Source organism: Populus euphratica, unplaced genomic scaffold (assembly GCF_000495115.2).
Source record: "Populus euphratica unplaced genomic scaffold, PopEup_1.0 scaffold96.1, whole genome shotgun sequence".
NCBI classification, from domain to species: Eukaryota; Viridiplantae; Streptophyta; class Magnoliopsida; order Malpighiales; family Salicaceae; genus Populus; species Populus euphratica.
Genome location: NW_011499978.1, coordinates 94,464 through 105,217, shown reverse-complemented (window position 1 = coordinate 105,217; position 10,754 = coordinate 94,464). Strand labels below are relative to the sequence as shown.

Here is a 10,754-nt window from a genome sequence, read left to right as displayed (position 1 = left end):
CACTTATACTCTTACATCATTACTATCATCACTTATAGTCATTTATTATCAACTGCCATTACTAATTGCCACCTAATATTAACCACCATATGCAACTATTTACTATTCACTACCACCACTTGTTGTTTTTCAATTTATATATAAATAGGCTATTAAGTTTATATTATTAAGTATGAGAAAGAATAGAGAAAAACACAAGAGAGAAAGAGAAGGTGTATATTAAGATTATGAGTTTTGTATTTTTATAAGCTTTTGTTTTTGTAATAAAGTCATGTGTTTTATCCCCTCTAAGTGTTCTAAAGCCACCACCAGTGGTTTCTGCCACCAACAATTGGTATCAAAGTCTCATTTGTCAGAAAACAGAGGTGTTCTTAGGATATATTTGATTTTTCAAAGTTGTCAAAAACTATTTTTAATCATTACAAACTTGGTTGTAGTATTCATCCATACAAACTCATTGGTGCAAAAAACAGCTTCATTGGAGACCGTGGTATCCCATACGCATTGCCTGAAACTTTGATCACTATAGCCCACGCGCCCCGAGGTAGACGACGACTGAGCCGCACGTACGCCATATTTGAGTCGAGCCGAGTCATGCAAACCGCCATTAAGCAGAGTCGTATAAGCCACCAAACTGAGAATCAGTCGAGACGTATAGATATTCCCTAGAATATTTCTGGTTCAGCCCCAACGAACCGCCTGACGTTTAGAATCAGTTTCTTGACTAGTTCAGCCCATTTTTGCCCATTTTCAACCAAGTTAGATCGGTTCCCTATTGTTTTAAGCATTCAGGATCTATCTACAGTCTCTTTTTCTCCAAATTCAATTCCCGAAAGATGATATAGTCATTCAAAGAGCAAAATACATAAACACTCATCCCAAAGCTAACCAAAGACAACTATGATAATTGGTGTATTAGATTAAAGACATTTATTGGTTCACAAGAGTGTATAGAGATTGTGGAATATGACTATGATGAACCAGACTCCAAAGAAGCAAAAGATTTATTACAAAAGGCACAGAAACAACTCATGAGAGCTAATAAAAATAAAGACAACAAAGCAAAGACCATCATTTATCAAGGTCTTGATGAAGCCACATTTGAGATCATTACTTTTGTAGAAACTTCAAAAGAAATACGGGAGGCTTTCCAACAAAAATACAAAGATGCTGACAAAATCAATAAGATTTGTCTTCAATCTTTGCGAGGTGAATTTCAATCAGTGCAAATGAAGTCATTAGAATCTATTTCTGATTATCACACAAGAATTATGGTGATAGTCAATCAAAAAAGAAGAAATGAAAAAGTCCTCGCAGATGCTTGAGTTACTAAGAAAATTTTTAGATTCCTAGATCCAAAATTTGATTTTATTATTGTTGCTATTGAAGAATTCAAAGAAATGGACAAGTTGATGATGGATAAACTTATAAGTTCTCTGCAAGTTCATATGTAAAAGATTGTGAAAAGAAATGGAGATAAGGCAATTGAGCATGCCTTACAATCAAAGTTGTCTCTCAAAGAGGGCAGGGAGCTTTCAACAAGCGGATATACCACTCAAGGAAGGAATCAACAAAGATGAGGAGAATTTTAGTAATTTTAAGGAAGAAGATCTTGGAATAGAGGATTTAGAGGAAGAAGAAATAGAAACACCACTAGAGGAGACCGTTGACAACAAGTATTTACTCCTAGAGGAAGAGGAGGCGGTTACAATAACCGTGATAAGAGAAATATCCAACATTATAGTTGCAATCAATTTAGGCATTATAACACTAGGTGTCGAAGGAAAGCTCTAATAGAAATACGTGAACAAGCCAACTATGCAGACAAGGATGCCATCATCAAAGGACCAGCTGCATTATTAATCCAATAAAGACTAGGTGAGAATTAGGAGAATATATAGTATTTAGGTTCTAGAGCTAGCAATCACATGAGTGGTCAATGAGATCTATTTGAAGATCTAGATGAAATTGTAAAAGGCCAAGTCACTTTTGAAGACACCTCCAAAGTCCTAGTGAAAGAAAGAGGTAACATCTCAATCCGTTTGAAGAATGACGATCATAACTACATTGCAGATGTTTATTATATTCCAGCTATTAAGCATAACTTGCTGAGTATAGGCCAACTTCTGGAGAAAGGTTACACTCTTTTTATGAAGAACTGTAATCTAATAATTTAAGATTACAGTGGAAGATTAATTGTCTATGTGAAGATATTCAAGAATAGGATATTTTCTATAAACATTCAATATGTTGTCACAAAGTATTTAAGTGCCATCACCAACAATGAAAAGTGGCTCTGGCATTTAAGGCATAGACATCTGAATTTCACAAGCAAGAAGATAGTCAATGATATGATTTACATTGATCATCCAGATGAAGTCTATGAGAGTTTTATCCTCAGCAAATATCATAGATCCAGTTTTGCCAAAGAAGTCAATTGGAAAGCAAATATGCCACTGGAGTTAATGTACACAGATGTGTGTGGTCCCATAAAGCCTATGTCGATTGGACAAAATAGGTACTTCCTTACTTTCATTGATGATTTTAGCAGAAAGACATGGGTATACTTTCTAAAGAGGAAGTCAGAAGTATTCAATTGTTTTAAAGATTTTAAAGCAATTATTGAGAAGCAAAGTGACTATAAGATCAAAACCGTGAGATCTGATCAAAGTGGAGAATATATAACAAATAACTTTAGTGTATCTACTGAATCATTGCCCAACCAGAAGTTTGCAAATTGTCACTTTGGAAGAAGCATGTAGTGGTCACAAATCAAGTATTACTCATCTTCGAGTCTTTAGTTATATGGCATATGCAAAGATTCTAGATGCAAGTGATTAGTACTTAAAAGTGCATTTTTATCATGGTTTTATATCATTATTTTGCACTTGAAGTATCAATAACTCCTTAACTAAAGCATGTTTTATAATAATATATCTAATAATATAAGATACCTTTAATTTGTGGTAAATGTTCATTTTAAATGCAGACCTATCACATAAATGAAAGGATTGATTGATGACTTTAAGAACTTAAATTGCAAGGGCAAAGAGATGACCAAAATTAAAAAAGAGATGTCGATGCAATCCAAACCGGAACACTATTCGATAATTGGGTCATATCTAGAGCTATAGATCTCAGATTTAGGTCTACTTTATATGGATGGAAAGGTAATACATAGGCCTACAACTTTCATATAGAGCCTAAGATCTAAAAAGGTCATTTTTAAGTCCAAATTGTAGCAATAACAAAAACCCTGAATCTGTCCTCCAGTCCGAGCACTATTCTGTATTTTGGACATATTTGGAGTTCTAAAAGTCCAAAGGAGTTGAATTGTTTACACAAGAAAGCTGAGACAATTGCCTACAACTTTCACGTTTTCGAGTAACTTTAATTTTGATGTTATCAATGATATTTTGGGCAGACAAGAAAAGATAAGGATTGTCACCAAGTCAAGAGTTGGCCACCCACTCATCAATTAGTCATCAAATCAATAGTTCCTATTTTTGGCCTATAAAAGGAGGCATTTGTCATGCATTTAGGCATCTTGGTATCCAGATCAAGATCATGCTCTTACTTTCTCTCTTTGTATTTTTTGTAATGTTTATGCTTTGTTTTCATTAATATCAAGTTTATGCGTTTCATTAATATTAATGCGTTTTCATTAATATCAACTTTTATCTTATTTATGTTCTTATTTTGTTTATTTATTTTTATTTCTTTCATTATGTCTAGCTAAGTTTATTATGTCAAGGTGAAAAGTTTACACTAATGGTGTAAGAATAAATATAGTGTAAACTTAATATGGACTTTAATGTTTGATACTAACATGTTTTATATTTGTTATCTTGTTCACTCTTTAATACTTAGCTTGTTAAATGACTAATCTTGATTTATGTTATATAACACTTGGTACAACAAATGCTTAACACTTTCATAACCCATACTGTATGGTATAACCGACACCTGAGCTATGAAAGGAACTTGATTTGTTGTTAACATAAGTTATAATCATGAATGCTTGATGAAATTTACAAGTATTAACATTAATCAAATAAGATGACTAATGTAATCATGTTAACAATTTATAATCTGATTGGAACCTTCTTTGTGTGTGGTTTTCAATTGAACAATAAGAGTTTATACTATACTTGTTTGACATATCATTAGTGGAACCTCTAACCTTGACATTTGTTATTATCATTATTTAATCGTTACATTAATATTTCATCTCAAAGTTCTCATCTTCTTCTACTTCTTTTTCTTTATTATTACTATTATTATTAGTATTACTACTATTGTTGTTGTTGTTGTTGTTGTTGTTGTTGTTGTACAATTAACCTCCCTATGTGATGTGCATCATGGGAATGATAATTCATCTTGTAAAGGTAAATTGAATATGCAAGAGGATTCAGATGGTCCAATGACAAGAGCGAGAGCGAAACAACTACAAAGGACCTTGACGAGTCAAATTGGAATGATTGAAGCTGCGTCAGAGTTAAAAATTAGCAATCAGTTTCAAATTGGTTCAAGGGTGCTTATTTGCCTACAATTGGAGCTTAAAGATGGGAAGAGCCCTTAATGGTTCTTTTGATGCTGGGCTACTTGAATTTGGGTTGATAATGCAAATAAATTAAGGAATTGATGTTGTTTACATCAGAACAGTAGATAAATTTGAACCCGAATTTGAAGTCATCCATTGCATGTGAAAACAAGACTAATCTAGGTGGATTTCAAGTTCAGAACGTGATCTTTCCAGATTGTCCAACTATGATTGCATTGGACTTTTGTGCAAAAAGTTATAGCCATTTTAAATTTGGTCTGTTTATGTTTCAATTAAAGTTAGAAAATGTGTGCTAGTTTAATTTGTCTGATTACTTTGTCAAAGTCCAATTTTTGGGCTTGATTTCTGTCATGTTGAAGTTTCCTAAATGTGGAGAGATGTTCCATTATAAATATGGCATCAGAATATGTAATAAACAACTTTTGGCCAAGATTTGAACTAAACAACTTTTGGCCAATATTTGAACTTAATTCCGAGAATTAAGAGTTATTCTTACAAATTGATTTGTGAAGAACCCTACCTAACTTATCACTCTTCAATCACAGAGAGTGTGGCGTCAAAATCCTAGATTGATCTTTGTGGCGTCCAGATCGATTTATCAAAGTATCACTCTAGTCTATCCTCCATTTTATTTACCTTAAAAATACTATAATCCAGCCTAAACACCAAAAGAAAGACAACACAACCAGACCCATCCTTCATCCATTTTCATAATAATAATCCTCCTAGTGGTCTCAAACTTAAGATTCCACCGTTTCGAGGAAGTAGTTCACCCGAGGAATACTTGGAATGGATTCAGAAGGTTGAAAAGGTGCTTGAATAGTATGAATATTCTAAAGAAAGGAAGTGCAAGGTGGCAGCACTTGAGTTTATAGATTATGCTCTTTTATGGTGGGAAAACTTAAAGATTCGGAGGAGAAGGACTGGAGAAGAGGAGATTAGAACATGGGCAACTATGAAAAGAGTGATGAAGAAGAGATTTGTTCCTGATTACTATAAACAAGAGTTATACATCAGACTTCAGACTTTGCAACAAGGATCTTTAAGCGTGGAAGAGTATGTGAAAGAGTTTGAGTTGCTACAGATTTGATGTGAATTGATGGAACCCCAAGAATAAACAATAGCTAGATTTCTTGGAGGGTTGAGGAAGGATATAGCTAATGTGGTTGAATTGCAACTGTACATCTTCCTTGAGGATGTTATAAAGCTTGTAAGTCGTGTAGAGAGGCAGCAGAAACGAGGAGGTGTCTGAACTAGTGTAACTACGTCAAGTACAACAAGGGACAGATCTACGCCTACACGAACATGGAGCACACCTAAACGAGATGAGAAGGTAGAGATCAGCAAGGGGAATACCAGTTCTGATTCTTTAAAGGGAAAGGAGAAGGTGACAGAACCTCCACATCCTAGGAGATCACGGGACATCAAGTGCTTCAAGTGGTTAGGACACGGGCACATTGCTTCAGAATGTCCAAATAAAAGGGTAATGATATTGCATGGGGATCATAGAGAGCTGATCAGTGGAGATGAGGCTGAAACTGAAGATGAAGATGAGGCACAAATGGAACAAGAAGAGGATTTTGAACCAGTGAAGGGAGATTTGTTGGTTGTGCAATGGGTTCTAAATGCACAAGTTGATGTTAGTGATGAGCAACGTGAGAACATCTTTCATACTCGATGTCAGATTCGAGATAAGGTGTGTGGGATGATCATCGATAATGGAAGTTGCACTAATGTTGCGTCAACTACCTTGGTGGAGAAATTAGGTTTAACTACCATTCCACATCCCAGACCGTATAGTTTGCGATGGCTGAATGAGAATGGGGAGATTCGGGTGACAAAGCAAGTTCTTGTGCCCTTTTCCATTAAAACCTATCATGACGAGGTTTTGTGTGACGTTGCGCCGATGTCAGCTAGCCATTTGTTACTGGGTCGTCCATGGCAATTTGATAAGGATGTGACCTACAATGGATGAAAGAACACTTATTCTTTCATGCTGAATGGAAAGAAGGTGAACTTGTTACCATTGAGTTCTCAACAGGTTAGAGAGGATCAGTTACGAAGCCAACAAAAGGAGGTGCAATCATGTAAGGGGTTGTTGTTAGCCAAAAAAGGCGATATCAAACAGGCATTAGCTTCGACGGGGGTTGTTTTCATGATCTGGGCAAAGCAATTGCTACAAGTAGAAGGACTGGACTTACCAACACAGATTAAGGAATTGCTAGAAGAATTTAAAGATGTGTTTCCAGATGAATTACCTAAAGGGTTACCGCCTATTCATGGAATTGAGCATCAAATTGATTTGGTGTCGGGAGCTTCACTTCCTAATAGACCAGCATACAGATGTAATCCAGTGGAAGCAAAAGAGATTCAAAGGCAGGTTGGTGAGCTTATAGAGAAGGGCTATGTTCGAGAATCACTTAGTCCATGTTTCGTACCTACTTTGCTTGTACCAAAGAAAGATGGTACCATGAGGATGTGTATGGACATTCGTGCTATCAATAAAATAATAGTTAAGTATCGATTTCCTATACCCAGACTTGATGATTTGCTTGATGAGTTGCATGGTGCTGCATTGTTTTCTAAAGTCGATTTGATGAGTGGTTATCACCAAATTAGAATGAAAGAGGGAGATGAATGGAAAACAGCATTTAAAACTAAACAGGGGTTATATGAATGGATGGTAATGCCGTTTGGGTTATCTAATGCGCCTAGTATATTTATGAGGCTTATGAATCATGTTTTGAGGAAGTATATTGGGCTGTTTGTTGTAGTATATTTTGATGATATCCTGGTGTATAGCAAGACCTTTGATGATCATGTAAAGCATCTTAGAGTTGTGTTTGAAACTTTGCGAGATTCTAAGTTGTATGGGAAACTCACAAAGTGTTACTTCTGTAAAGAAAGTGTCGTGTTTCTTGGATATATTATCTCTAGTGAGGGAGTTAAGGTTGATGAGGAGAAAATTGAGGCAATTCGGTACTGGCCAAAACCTGCTAGTATCGTTGATATGAGTTTTCATGGTTTAGCTTCTTTCTACAGGCGATTTGTGAAAGACTTCAGCTCTATTGTTGCTCCCATGACAAAATGCTTGAAAAACGGAAATGAGTTTAGATGGAGTGCAAAGGCGCAGAAAGCTTTTGAGCTAATTAAAGAAAAGTTGTGTACTGCTCCTGTTTTAGCACTTCTAGAGTTTGCTAAAACATTTGAAATAGAGTGTGATGCTTCTAGAGTTGGAATTGGGGCTGTTTTGATGCAAGAAAAGAGGCCGATTGCATTCTTCAGTGAAAAGTTAAATGGAGCACGTTTGAACTACTCTATTTACGACAAGGAGTTCTATGCTTTGATTCGGGCTCTGGAGGTATGGCAGCACTACTTGTTGCCAAAAGAATTCATTATTCATATTGATCATGAATCCTTGAAGTATCTTAAGGGGCAAAGCAAGTTGAATCGAAGACATGCTAAATGGGTGGAGTTTATGGCGTCATTTCCTTATGTCATAAAGTACAAGAAAGGGCAAGTTAATATGGTTGCTGATGCTCTTTCTAGGAGGTATTCACTGATCTCTATGTTGAATGCAAGGCTGATGGGTTTTGAACAGGTGAAGAATCAGCACGCTAATGATTCCTACTTTGCTAATGTGGTTATCGAATGTGCAAAGGGAGCTTGTGATGGGTTCTTTATGCATGTAGGTTACTTGTTCAAAATGGGCAGAATGTGTATTCCTTCAGGTTCATTACAGGAGTTGCTTGTACGAGAGGCTCATGGTGGTGGTCTTAGTGGTCACTTTGGGGAGAAGAAGACTTATGAGTTGCTGAAAGAACATTTCTTTTGGCCTAGCATGTTACGGGATGTGCACAAGGTGATTGAGAGATGTGATATTTGCAAGAAAGCTAAGGGTAAAGAGAATGCATATGGGCTGTATATGCCGTTGCCTATTCTAGAGCAACCGTGGATGGATGTTAGCATGGACTTTGTACTGGGGTTACCAAGAACACAGTGTAGAAAGGATTCAATAATGGTTGTGGTTGATTGATTCTCCAAAATGTCCCATTTCATTCCTTGTAACAAAACTGACGATGTCGTACATGTAGTTGATTTGTTCTTTCAAGAGATTGTTCGTTTGCATGGAGTTCCTAAAAGCATTGTTTCTGATCGTGATACAAAGTTCTTAAGCCACTTTTGGAAGACATTTTAGAGAAAGCTAGGAACGAAGTTACTTTTCAGTACGGCGTGTCATCCACAAACTGATGGACAAACTGAGGTAGTAAACCGAACTTTTTCTTCTTTGTTACGAGCTGTTATACATAAGAATTTGAAGAGTTGGGATACTTGTTTGCCTATTGTGGAGTTTGCATATAATCATAGTGTGCATGGGGCTACAAAATTTTCACCATTTGAGGTCGTATATGGCTTTAATCCTTGTGTTCCTATTGATCTTGTTCATATTCCAATTGATGAGAGGACATCTATAGATGGAATTAGAAAGGCAGAATTGATAAAGAAACTACATGAGCAGGTTCGATTACATATTGAGGAGAAAACAACAAAGTATGCTAAACAAGCTAACAAGGGGCGGAAAATGGTTAGGTTTGAACCTGGTGATCTTGTTTGGATTCATCTTAGTAAGGGCAGATTTCCAAGCAAATGTAAGCCCAAGTTGATGCCAAGAGCTGATGGTCCATTTCGGATTATAGAGAAGGTGAATGATAATGCGTATAAGGTAGATCTTCCTGGTGATTACAATGTATCAGCTACTTTTAATGTGAAAGACTTAACTCCATACTTGGATGACGACGACGATTATGATTTGAGGATAAATCATTATCAAACCGGGGTTGATGATGTACATCATGGGAATGATAATCCATCTTGTAAAGGTAAATTGAATATGCAAGAGGATTCAGATGGTCCAATGACAAGAGCGAGAGCGAAACAACTACAAAGGACCTTGACGAGTCAAATTGGAATGATTGAAGCTGCGTCAGAGTTAAAAATTAGCAATCAGTTTCAAATTGGTTCAAGGGTGCTTATTTGCCTACAATTGGAGCTTAAAGATGGGAAGAGCCCTTAATGGTTCTTTTGATGCTGGGCTACTTGAATTTGGGTTGATAATGCAAATAAGTTAAGGAATTGATGTTGTTTACGTCAGAACAGTAGATAAATTTGAACCCGAATTTAAAGTCATCCATTGCATGTGAAAACAAGACTAATCTAGGTGGATTTCAAGTTCAGAACGTGATCTTTCCAGATTGTCCAACTATGATTGCATTGGACTTTTGTGCAAGAAGTTATAGCCATTTTAAATTCGGTCTGTTTATGTTTCAATTAAAGTCAGAAAATGTGTGCTAGTGTAATTTGTCTGGTTGAAGTTATAACCATTTTATTTTGGGCTTGATTTCTGTCATGTTGAATTTTCCTAAGTGTGGAGGGATGTTCCATTATAAATATGGCATCAGAATATGTAATAAACAACTTTTGGCCAAGATTTGAACTAATAAACAACTTTTGGCCAATATTTGAACTTAATTCCGAGAATTAAGAGTTATTCTTCCAAATTGATTTGTGAAGAACCCTACCTGACTTATCACTCTTCAATCACAGAGAGTGTGGCGTCAAAATCCCAGATTGATCTTTGTGGCGTCCAGATCGACTTATCAAAGTATCACTCTAGTCTATCCTCTATTTTATTTACCTTAAAAATACTATAATCCAGCCTAAACACCAAAAGAAAGACAACATAACCAGACCCATCCTTCATCCATTTTCATCAGATTCATTGTTGCCGATTCTTAAATCATTCACGGCACAACATCCCTATGGTTTGACCCTGGTCTTGCTGGGTTATTTATTACTGCGACACTCCTGCACTTGGGAGAAGACATCAATCTTTTAGTCGTGTCAGCAAGAAAGACCAAACTTGATGATAAAAGCAAGACATACATCTTTGTCGGATATGGCGATAGAAGGATGGGATACAAGCTATATAATACCATCACAAAGAAGGTCATCATGAGTAGAGATGTTATTTTTTAAAAAGATAAATCTTGACAGTGGAATGATGATCAAGAAAAAGTAAAATGGATTAGTATTGATTTAATCATTGAAGACAATGGAAGTACTAACAGTACTTACAGAAAGTCCAGCAGATGAGCCACAAAGTCCGGCACACAGATTCCTTGTATTCAGC

The 10,754-nt window shown here is 36.1% G+C and overlaps 1 long non-coding RNA gene across 1 annotated transcript in view; it reads right to left on the bottom strand.

Annotated features, from left to right (window-relative positions):
- Nucleotides 1-238: 238 nt before the first annotated feature.
- Nucleotides 239-10,754, bottom strand: part of LOC105139619 (uncharacterized) — a 12,490-nt gene continuing 1,974 nt past the window's right edge. The window contains exon 3 of the long non-coding RNA XR_845018.1: nucleotides 239-344. This is a non-coding gene — a long non-coding RNA (uncharacterized LOC105139619). The remainder of the gene's footprint in view (nucleotides 345-10,754) is intronic.